This window comes from Lycium ferocissimum, chromosome 12 (genome assembly GCF_029784015.1).
Source record: "Lycium ferocissimum isolate CSIRO_LF1 chromosome 12, AGI_CSIRO_Lferr_CH_V1, whole genome shotgun sequence".
NCBI classification, from domain to species: domain Eukaryota; kingdom Viridiplantae; phylum Streptophyta; class Magnoliopsida; order Solanales; family Solanaceae; genus Lycium; species Lycium ferocissimum.
The window spans coordinates 10,396,892-10,410,055 of record NC_081353.1 but is presented as its reverse complement, the minus strand read 5'-3'; positions in this window follow the sequence as shown (position 1 = coordinate 10,410,055).

The following is a 13,164-nucleotide window of genomic DNA, read 5'->3' as shown; positions in this document are numbered from 1 at the left end:
TTTTGAGTACTAAGATCAATTAGGGTTCTTATCACTTAATCTTTAAATTTGGGGATTTTATTCTCGAATTTCACTTATCATTACATTCTTGTCTTTAATCTTCGTATTTTCGCTTCCGCACTATTTTCTTGTTTTTATTCAAGTAACATCATTCTTATCATAATGTTCCCTGATTTTGATAAGAAAAATATCAGGGGTTGGATACGAAGGTGTGAATATTTTTTCGATTATTACCGAGTTTCTGAGGCTTCTAAAATGACATATGTAGCAGCTAGTTTAAGGATGATGTAGATCGTTGGTTTGACTCCTATGTAATTAATCACCGGGGAAGAAATAATTGGGTTTAATTTTGTCATGATATTTTGAAAGGTATGAGGGGACTGGCCCTTTAGATGTCATTACAGAATTTAATAGACTGCAACAATGGGCAGATGTGGTGAACTATCAAAAAAGGTTTGAAGAGTTACGATATCGAGTCCAAGTAGTTAAACCTCATCTCGATGAGTTATATTCAGTGACTTGTTTTGTTGGGGGCTAAAGGAAGAATTAGGTCCCATGGTGAAGGTAGCAAATCCCCAAACATTGGTCGTTGCCTATAACATGTCTAAACTATATGAAAAATCCCTAAATGCAACGGCCAAGCAAAATAGCCCAAAGACAAATCGTCCCAACCCATTCCATTCTTCTTATCCCAAAAACTAAACACCTTTTTCAGCAACCAAAACCAATTTTCATTCCACACCGAAACCAACACTAACAAAAATCCCTCCCTGGAAACCTTACTTGTTATATCTCGCATTTTGGTACGTCGGAATATTTTAAGTTAGTTGCGACAAGTTAAAGACAAGGCTATTTTTCAGACTTTGTTTTAGGACATAAGTTGCTTATGAATTTTGTTGGATGGAAGTATTAAGGAATTTGGGGTTAAAAGTGAATTATGGAAAGTTAGACATTTTATGAAAATTTGGGACCAAAAATGAATTAAGGGAAGTGGAAAATTTCATGAAAAATTGATCATGTGGCCATGCACATGACTTGTGGGCCATGGCCACATGGAAGCTAATATATGCATTATAAAGATGACTAAGGGATCATTTTTCATCATCTCCCAACACTTAGAAAAATCAAGAACCTTGGAGAAGGAAACAATAGGCCATTCGGCCATAGCACAAGAAAAATGGAAGATCATAAAGCCTCTCCAAAAAAATATTTTCTTGTAGTTTTCCTACCAAATGGAAGGTCCTTATTAACATGGGATGATTGTTGGAACAAGCAAGTTCTTTATTCTTGCAAAACATCAAGTTAGCCGAGTGGTGAAGCTACATGGAGAAGGTGAGATTCAATCTTATTTTTCATGTGTTATGGATGGTTTATGTGTGTTGTGAAGTGTGGAAATGAATTAAAATCATGAAAATATGAATGTTGAAGTGTAGCCGTGGATGTGGGTGTCTAACCGTGTGCATGTGGTGGTGTGTTGGAGTGATGAACTAATTGTAGATAGCATGTTTGTGTGTTGTTGTAATGTGTAGAAATGAATGAAACTCATAAAATGTTGGAATTGATGTTTGGCCGTGTATGTTGGATTTTGGCCGTGAGCATTGTGTTGTGTAGTAAAAGGAGAACTAATTTGTTTAGCCTTTGGTTGTTGTCGTTGTGAATTCCATGATGTGAAATGAAGTTTTAATGATCCAAGTAAAGGTTATGAGTGTGTGGGCTGATTTGGAGCTTAATGTGATTTCAATATGTTTCTTGAACTTATGGAAATAATGTTGCTAGCATATGTAATTGTTGATAGAGTTTATGAATTTGGAAGGAAGAAAATGTATTGTTGTTGTTCTTATGGAAATTTGAGGTTTCGGGTTTTATTGTATAGTGGATGGGCTGATTTGAATGCATTGTGAATTGTCCGAAGTGTTCTTGAATTTTGTTAAGTGATCTTGAGTTAGTTTTGAATATGCGAGCAATGATGTCGGCTTGAAAGTATGTAGTTGAAATGGATATAAGAGAATGTTGTCGAATTATGGGTAAAAGAATTATTAATGATAGAATGCGTACGAAATTGTTTATTGATGTTGTTGGAACAGTTGTTGGTATTGTTGTTGATAATATTGGCGAGGTGAATTCTCGGGGTGTTGAATTTATAGGGGAAGTCTTTGCCGAAATTTTTGTAGATAAAGCATTAATTTGGAATTGGATTCTTCGATGTTTATGGCTAATGTTCGAGGCCTATTAATGTTATTGTAGATCGTGAGAAGTCGAGACGTAAGTTCGGAGTAGCTTAGGAAGCGGCTAAGGTATGTAATTGTGTTATAAATGGTATTTAGAGCATGGAATGAGTATTATAAGTGAACAAACGTGATGGTGAACTTTAGTCATGAATATGGAGAATTTAGGTGAAATTATGAAATACGAATCATGTAAATGAATGACGATTGTTGTTAGCGATATTGTGATGGTTGTTATGGGTGTTGGAAGTTGATATGGAATATGGCGGAAAGTAGTATAAACAAAGGAAACGCTGCCCAATTTTCTTTAGCCTTAAGAAGCGCGATTTTATAATTGCCTAGCTAACGATGATATGAAATCTCTTGAAGGTAAAGACGAGGGCGTTAAAGGAGAACGAGCAAGCTATATAGTAGTTAAACGACAAAGGTATGTGAGGCTTAACTCTTCTTTCCAAGGCATGAATCTTATGCATGACCTTCCTCTTCCTTCATGAATCTCCTATGTTTCAATTGATGAAGAGCTTATGTACATGAATAGTTCGACAAGACAAGCAATACGCCATGAGTATGATAAAGACTCTAGAGACCGCGATATGACGTACTTACGAAATTAGTAATGACGATCATGATCCATTAATATTCTTCCTTACATGTACTCACCTTAAATTGCAAATCCCTTCAAGGTGAGATATGACGCCTATGCTTACTCCATAACATGATCGGGGGCTCACGACCTTACGTCACCCCGACATAGACATAATTGTCCCTAAGTTCAAGTGAACGTGTTGACGCTACGTACATGCATATGTAACTAAGGATGCTAAAATATGGTGGAATTATGATAAGTCACGATATGTTGTGAAATGAATAATAGTGATGAGTCTATGATGATGTATGATGACAAGTGTATGAAATGCATGATATGTATGAGGATGTGATTCCACCGCGCCTAATTGGCCGGACATGTCACCTCTACGGCGGGTCACAAGCTATGATTCCACCGCACCGAGGAAAGGACGGACATGATCACCACTAGTGGGCGGCATATAATGGTTACCCGGACGAGGGTTAACGATATGATGATGTGTGATTAATATGATGACGCTTGCATGGTATGATGATGTATATGTGATATGATAAGGCACATGCTATAATTATGTACTTGAAATGCTCACGTATGATGTATGTGTATGGAAAGTAGCCATATGTAGAAGAATGTGCAGGTTATATCCTACTCTCATAACTTATGATTTCCTGACTATGCTTATTTCACTCCTGTCTCACATACTCAGTACAATGTTCGTACTGACGTCCGTTTTCTTTGGACGCTGTGTTCATGCCCACAGGTAGGGAGGGAGGCGGAGCTGACCCCTAGGAGCTAGTAGCTGATTTGTGAGCACTCCATTGTCCGGAGGTGCTATTGATTATTCTTTTGGTACATATATGTATATATTCATGACTTGGGTACGACGGGGTCCTGTCCCGTCTATATGTCTAGTATTCCAGTAGAGGCTTGTAGATACATAACTGTGGGTAGTATGGTCCCATGATGTTTATGTATATGCATGTATATGTCTATATGTATATATGTTATTTTGATGGCTTAAAGGTTTATGTTTATAAACGTAAATATATTTCCAATAATGATATATTTTCATGAAACTGAGCATATGTTATGAATGGAAGGTATGGGTAATGGGACGAGTGGTGTTCGGTGGTTAGCCCCGGATACCCGTCGCGGCCCGTAGTTCGGGTCGTGACATAGGAGGTCTCGAGTGATTGTCGAATTTCGAGATTGAGTTAGTGAAAATCTAGGAAAATTCTGGTGTCTGGTGTCCGCCGTAGCGGCACTAGATGCGCTATAGAGGACTCGCCATAACGACGGCCTGGTCCGCTGTGGCGAGAGGGAGGGAATTGTGGTGAGTCGCCACAGTAGTTGGTATCCACTGTGGCGGACTCGTGATGGCAAATGGCTAACTCGTGATCACCCAAATAGAATCAAACTTGGTCTTTGTGAGAGGTAAACCCACAACAAAGTCCATGTTTATCATCTCCACCTTCCATTGGGGAATCTCAATATTCTGAGCCAAACCACCAGGTCTTTGATGTTCGGCCTTCACCTTTTGACTGATCAAATACTTAGCTATAAAGTTAGAGATATCTACCTTCATGCTCTTCCACCAATACTGTTGTTTCAAATCCTTATACATCTTGGTGGATCCCGGATGCACAGAATACTTGGAACTATGCGCTTCCACCATCAATTCTTCCTGGAGGCCATCAATATTAGGGAAACATAAGCGTCCTTGCAATCATAGAATGTCGTCATCGGCACCAACGGTGAGTGATGTGTACTCACCCTTCTCCACTCCATCTCGCAGCTTCAGCAAAAGTCCATCTTCTTATTGCTTGGACTTAATTCTCTCCATAATATCGGATCGTGCTTGCGTAATTCCCACTAACTCTCCATTTTTTGTTTCATGGAGTCGGACCCCAAGACTAGCAAGTATTCAAAGTTCGCTGCCAATCGGCATATTTTGAGCATGCAAATATGCTAACGTGCCCATAGATTTTCTGCTCAAAGCATCCGCAACAACATTCGCTTTACCAGGATGATACAAGATGTTCAAGTCGTAATTTTTCAACAACTCTAACCATCTTCTCTATTTGAGATTCAACTCTCGCTGCTTGAAGATGTACTGCAAGCTCTTTTGATTAGTGAAGACATCATAATGCTCACCATAAAAGTAATGACGTCAAATCTTTAAAGCAAAAACCATAACAGCCAATTCCAAATCATGAGTTGGATAATTTTTCTCATGCTTCTTCAACTGTCGCGAAGCATAGGCGATCATCTTACCATTCTACATCAACACACAACCCAAACCAATCCTGGAAGCATAACAATAAACGACATAGCCACCAGACCCTGAAGGTAAAGTCAAAACAGGAGCGAAAGTCAATCTCGCCTTAAGCTCTTAAAAGCTCTTTTCATAAGCTTCAGACCATTGAAACATAATAGTCTTCTGAGTTAGTTTCGTCAATGGTGAGGCTATCGATGAGAAACCTTCCACGAACTTCCGGTAGTAACTTGCCAAACCCAAAAAGCTACGAATATCCATCGCATTCGTGGGTCTCGGCCAGTCGTTGACTGTCGAAATTTTATGAGGGTCAACCTTAATACCTTCGCCAGACAACACGTGGCCTAAGAAAGCCACAGAGTTAAGCCAGAACTCACACTTAGAAAATTTTGCATAAAGCTTATTCTCCTCAAGTGTTGTTAAGGTTATTCTCAAGCGATTTGCATGTTCCTCGCGGCTCTTCGAATACACCTGAATATCATCGATAAAGACAATAATGAAACGACCAAGTAAAGGTTTGAACACGCGATTCATCAGATCCATAAATGCAGCAGGTGCATTAGTCAGACCAAAAGACATTACCAGAAATTGAAAGTGTCCATAACGAGTACGAAAAGCTATTTTCAGAAGAGCCCGCTTCTTTATTTTCAGCTGATGATACCCAGACCTCAAGTCAATCTTTGAAAAGAATTTAGCACCCTGAAGTTGGTCGAACAGATCATCTATCCTAGGCAAAGGATACTTATGCTTAATGGTCACCTTATTAAGCTAACGATAATCAAAACACATTCTAAGAGATCCATCCTTCTTTCTGACGAATAGGACTTGAGCACCCCAATGTGAGGTACTTGGTCGAATAAAGCCTTTATTCGAAAAGTCCTTCAATTGGTCTTTCAATTTTCGTAGCTCTGTCGGAGCCATACGATACGGTGGAGTAGAGATAGGTTGAGTATCGGGAATAACATCAATCCCAAAATCAATAACTCTATCAGGTGGAAAACCCGGAAGATCTTCTGGAAACACTTTGGGATATTCATTAACTACATGGACAGATGCGAATTCGAGTACTACAGCTTGAGTGTCGTTGACAGCAACCAGATGATAAATACACGCTTTCAAGATCATTTTATGGGCCTTAAGATAAGAAATAAACCTACCTTGAGGCTTAGAAATTTCACCTTTCCACACATAACTGGTTCATTAGGGAATTTAAAATGAACTATTTATGTCGGCAATCCACATTTGCATAGCACTCAGATAGCCTGTCTATCCCTATAATCACATCAAATTCAACCATCTTTAATTAGAACAAGTCGGCTATAGTCTCACGGCCTTTAATTACAACTACACAGTTTCTATAAACTCTAGAAGCAATAACAGGAACACCAGGAGGGGTATCCACAGAGAAGGGTTCTAACAATAGTTCGGGCTCTACCCCAAAATCAAGAGCAAATTATGGTGTTACATAAGAGAGAATTGAACCTGGATCAATCAACGAATATGCATCGAAAGAGCAAATAGTTAGAATACTTGTGACCACAACATCTGAGGCTTCAGCTGCCTCCATACGAATCAAACCATAAAGTTGAGCTTGTCCCCCATTAGCGGTGTTAACAACTGCTTTACCATTCCTGCTACCACGAGCATTAGGAGTGTTATTAGTATTACCAACAGGCGGATTTTTAGCGGCAGCAATAGTAGATGAATTATTTCTCTGGCCAGAGGAGTTAGCCATTTTGTGAAGAAAATTCCTACAGTCCTTCTTGATATGACCCCTTAATCCACAATGGTGACAAATACGATCCTCCCAACCGGATCAATGTCGGCTATTACCCTACGAGAATCTACTCTGATTATTATTTCTCTGACTCTGTCTACCAGATGGAACATTAGCACTTGAATAAGCGCCAGACTGAGCTGGTGCAGAATATAGTTTTAATTGCCCTCCATTATACGAATCATTAAAATCGCCCACAGAACGGGCCTTCTTACTTTGTTCCCTCTCTAACCTCTCTTCACCCTTCCAGTTCTCTTGTTGTTGAGCAAACCCAACTAGGGATAAAAATTTACAAGTAGGGGACGTAGCTGCAGCAACACATGCAGACTTAATAAGTGGTACGAAACCACACACAGACTGGCTCAACTTGTGCTTTTCAGTCGGAATCATAAACATTGCATACCTTGCCAGACGAGTAAACTTCAAACTATACTCACGAACAGACATAGTACCCTGCTCAAGCTTCTCAAACTTAGTAGCCATAGCAAACCGCTCCTCGTCAGACAAAAATCTCTCCATAAATGCTTCCTCGAACTCAGCCCAAGTAGGAGCCAGAGCGCTACTACCCCGCTCCGCCTCCCATAATTCAAACCAAGCATGAGCAGCATCTTTCAGCTTGTAGGCCATGAATTCCCCGACTTTAGAACCATGGGCACTCATTTCCCGTACCTTGAAGGTCTCATCCATAAAGTGTTGAGGACCATCATCTTCCCATGAACTAAAGAACTTAGATGGATTCAGCCCCAAAAAGTGCTTAAGTCTTCCTCCACCATCAAGTGTCGGATCCGTACCCCCATGTTGTTGTTGGGTTGCGACAAGGGTGGTAAGCGTCTGGATCGCATTCTACATTGACCCAATATCGCTATGCCACGGTAGGGGCAAATGGAATGAGTAGTGCCGGGCAAAGTTGGTGCTTGGTTTCCATTGTTGTTTTCAACCCCAGTAGTAGTCTCAGCAGTGGTGCGGTTAGTGATCCTAGCGGCTCGTCCGCCAGATGATGAATCAAAAGCACCATTACTCCCTTGGTTAGAAGCTCCCGCACAAGTTAAAGCCATTTCTGTGAGGTACAAATTAACGAATGCGTCAGAATGATCCTAATGAAAGTTCAAGCTCTATAGCACAATCTAGAATATATAATAATGAGAAACATCTATAAATGCCCTGGTAGTCTTTTGATTATGCAGGTGATTAGTCGCACAAGTAAGACCACAGACACAGCAAACCTACGGACACGTACAACTCCTAGGACACGTTCAAACTTGGCTCTGATACCAAGCTTGTCATACCCCAAAACCCACCCTAAGCGTAACAAGCATCTGATGCTATGAACAACACTGGAAGCACCTTATAAGATCAATAAATGTTTAATCTCTTTCGATAATATTTTAAGAAATTTGAAAACCAGTCATTAATAAATCGGATAAAAGAACGATCATACTTTGAGATAATCCAGCGAAAGTCAAATAAGAAACTTAGCAAATAAATGTGACAAAATTCCCAACGAGTCACACCAGACTCCAACACACTACCCACAATATGACAACTATCTATGGAGCTTCTAAGATAATAAAGACTGTCTAAAAACATCGGGATGTAGCCCGGAACTAAAATACGAAAAGTAAAGATAGAATGGTGCCCCACGAACAATCATGCGGGCTCACCGAATAGTCTCGAAAGCAACAAGTTCTCTTAAGTCGTAGGTGCATCACAAACCTACTCCTCAAAGACACCTAACATACCATCAAAAACAATAATGGTTTGCCTGAGTACTAGGTACTCAGTGAGTGTCTAAGGGGCAATAGTTAACAAAACAAGATATGATGAATAAAATCAATAAAATGATATCAATGAAAATAACAGTTCCAACTCAGGAATAAAGTAAGTCAGCAACATTAAAGAGTCATAAGAGAATCCAACAACGAAGAACACATTAACTTAACTCCTTACCATTTACCATGCCAATTATTTCACTTACGAATTCAATATGACCACAAGCCACTCACAGGCAACAAACTATCAATCAGTAAATACTCCGACTAAGAAGACACAGCGGCTAATCGTCCTCTGGACTAGCACAGCAACAGATGCACCGGGCGACATGCCTCGGGGGTCTATCATCCTCTGGACTGACATAGCAATAGATACTCTAGACTAGGAAGCAATGGAGGTCAATCATCCTCTGGACTGACACAATAATACTCGTATCGATACTTTAGGATCCATAACGGCTAATCGTCCTCTGGACTAGCACAGCTTTCCCATACAGGCCCAAATAAACAAAATACAGATCATGGCATATTAACCAAATCAGCAATCATGGCTTAGTGCTGAATTTCACTTCTTAAGTCATCATCTCAAGATAAAGGCATTTCAAGTCATAACTAATTTAAAAATCTTATTCAAATATCTTATTTAATTTTAAGTTCAAGAAATCCATTCAAAAACAAAACAAGTTTAAGGTCCAACTTTTAGAACAATGAGTTCAATCATCCAATAATGGGAAAAACGAGTTTCACAAAGTAGTATAGTTCGTATAAGGTTCGATGCGGGCTTGACCCTACACACGCATGACCTTGTCTAAAAGAAATCATCTTTAAATCCAAAAGAACTTCAACAAAACAATAGTTATAATCATGTTCATATTCTAGAAGAATATTTAAAGTCACAAACAATCATGCACACGTTTCAAACATAATTCAAAAAGAAGGGTTTTGAAAAGTAGCCATACTTCAAGAAAGATTTTTGGAAATCTAGACACACCTCAAATCCCGCTCAAATGTACTTCCCAAGATTCAATAATCACACTATAACAGTTTTAGATGATAGAGATTAGAACTTGACTCATTTCTTGAAGTTTTCTTGGAATTTCAAAAACTAGCGTTTTTTGTCAGCCTTAAAACTTGTTCTTGAATCTTATGAAAATCATTGGTGGATTCTAACCTATTGATTTAATATATACTAGTTCAAAATCAATAATAATCTCATTAAAAAAATCAAAAGTCTTACCTCTTAAATGAACTGCCACGCCCTTGTCTCCTTCTTCTTGAGTTTTCAAGAATCTAGGGTTTGGAGAGACGAACTACCATCAAGAAGAGGTGAAATGGACATAACTTCTTCTACAGAGCTCCGTTAGGCTTCCATAATATATTCTTCGAAAGGTATTTTAAAGACCTAAAACTTTCATGTTTTGAGTTTTCCCAAATTCCCAACGGAAATGCTCGAAAGCTGGCCATAAGTACAGACTGTCTCGGACTTAGACGAATTTAGAAGGCCTTAAGAACTTCACTTTTTGGTTTGACTTCAAAATGACTGTTTATCACCCAAATTCAATCCGAATGGATTCATATAGATAAAGTATCATCTTAATACTAGTTTTTGCACATACAGACCTAACTCAATTTTATGGGACGTTACAGAGATGCACTTCTGAATTTGAACCATAACCCCTAGGTGACGCACTTCCTAGTCTGTATTTTTAGCTTCACCTCTAGGAGTTTCCTCATTCCAATGATTCGATGTTAGTTCTAGGAAATGCACTTCTTAGTTCGAGTCCTTTAAATTTTCCTCCTAGGAGATGCACTTTCTAGTTGGCGCTTTTGATTTTACTTTCATTATTGAATTATTTTACACATAGTTTACGATTTTGCTAACACTCACAAAAAAATTTCAAGTGCAAATTGGGGTAGAAATTTTTTGTTCATGTTGTTTGTCTTTGACGATGTGCAGGACCCACCTGAAGAGAGGAAGCAAGTCAGGACCCACCTGAAAAATGAAAAGAAAAGAAGGAAAGGCAGGACCTGCCTGAAGAATGGGAAGGAAGTCAAGACCCGCCTGGATTATCAGGACATCTTTCAATTTCAAGTTCAGGAACCTGCCTGGAGAATAGGGATATTTTTTTAATTCAAGTCCAGGAGTCTGCTTGGAGAATAGGGTTTACTGCCGATTTCAATTCGATAACAAAGCACTTATCTCACCGCATGGGAAAAAATGAAGATTCAAGTCAAGATTCAAGAGAAGCTGCATAGATAGGATTTTGTACTTATATTTTCCTTTAACTTTTATTTTTTTCATTTTGATGTAATAACAGGAGCAGCGGACCAGAACCCCGACAGAACCTTGCTCAACTCTCCAGCTCAGTATGTTCCATCACCCTTTTGTTCCGTTTGTCCATATTTCGAGAAAAAGTATCTCTTGTTTTTCATTCCTATTCCCATAAGAATGAATACTATGATTCGCGTTTCGAACAGGCGTGAATAAAGCATCTATAGGATAACTTCCATCTTGAAAGTTTTGTGGCGTTTTTATAAGATATCCACGATTTCTCTCTATTTGTAATCCAACACAAAAATCAATTGGTTCCGTTAAACTAGCTATATGTTGTGTATTATCAACGATTTCTACAAAAGGCGGCAAGATGATATCTTGAGCAGTTACATATCCAGGACCTTTGACATAAATAGATGCGTCAGAAGTTCCATATGGATTACTTCTCAATACAATTTCTTTCAAATTCATTAAAATTTCATGTACCGATTATTGAATGCCCGTTATGGTAGAATATTCATGGGACTTTCTCAGATTTTACACGTGTTGAAGAATGAGGGGCAAAGGGATTGATCAAGAAAGATCTTTTGTTCTTCTTATATGTAAGATCTTGATTGGATCCGCATATGTTTGCTAAAGAGAATAATCTTATCCTTTGAGAATAATCAATAATGGACAGTGTGAAATTAGAACATGAAAACGTGACTAAATTGGTCCTAGTTACTCTTTGGGGCGGAGTGGAAGAAGAACGCGGAAAAGGATCCAATGAATTCGAAAAAATTGAATGAGGAGCCGTATGAGGTGAAAATATCATGTACGGTTCCTCAGAGTGCGTGAAGGGTGACTTATCGTCACAACATTTCCACTATCACCCCAAAACCAAACTCGCCTTACGTAAAGTTGCCGGAGTACGATTAACCTACGGGATTTGAAATCACCTTATATACGCATTGGCCATAATTCACAAGAACATTACCGTAGTCTTAGTAAGAGGGGGAAGGGTTAAGGATTTACCCAGTGTGAGATATCACATTGTTCGAGGCGGTGAAAACTACCAAGATGGAGTACGGTAGGGGCAGAGGAAATTTTCGGTGGAGCGGTGAAATGCGTAGAGATCGGAAAGAACACCAACGGCGAAAGCACTCTGCTGGGCCAACACTGACACTGAGAGATGAAAGCTATGGGATAGGAATCCATAAAGAAATGATCCAATTATTCAAGATACAAAATGAGAATCGTATCCATACGATTTTGCACTTCTCGACAAATATCATCTGTTTTATTAGATCCTAACAACGTCATGGCATGCTTAATTATCTCTTAACTTAGCTATGTTTGGCTCTTTAACCATTGTTGTAGCTTATCATATGTATTCCATGCCCCCTTATCCGTATCTAGCTACCGACTATGGTACACAATCGTCATTGTTCACACATCACATGTGGATTGGTGGATTTCTCATAGTTGGTGCTGCCACGCATGCAGCCATTTTTTGGTAAGAGATTATGATCCAACTACTCTAAGACAACGATCTATTAGATTGTGTGGCTGCCGTTCACCGTGGCTTCGGTCGCCGGCTCCCCTGTCATCAGGTCATCAACTTCCTTGACCTTCCTAAGACTGGGCAGGAGATACATTAGTTACATTTATATATGAAAAATCGAGATTTGGTGATATAACACAGGGAGCTATCTCTCGAGCACAGGTTTAAGTTCGGCCACAATGGGAAAATAAAATGGAGCACCTAACAATGCAATACCCCAAGGACGTCTTTGGCATCCAGGGGTCAATGAGCATTCTCAATATTATGCCTTGAAGAGGACTCGAACCTCCATGCTCTTTAGCATGAGATTTTGAGTCTCGCGTGTCTACCATTTCACCACCATGGACATCCGAGGCCAGGGGTCCATTCCTTTGACCCGTACTGATGAGAGCGGGGGATTTCGTGACATTTCTGATTGGCTGTCTTGTATTTCTAATAAATAAATAAGCCTTGTTCTTTGGAAGATCTATCTCGTGTCTGGTACTGCATGGTTCCACTCTGCAAGAACCCCGAATCATTCTCTTGAAGCGCATCCTCTTCATCATAAGAGGAGATCATATGAAAAACGTAATCTATTCTTTCGTTTCTTTGGGCCACTGGCCATCTGCCGGGAGTTTCGGGTTTAATACCGATATTTTTGCAACAAATCCAATAAATCTAAGTGTAGTGCTTGGTGCATTGATCTTTTTGGAAAGAGTGTGTGCGAGTTGTTTA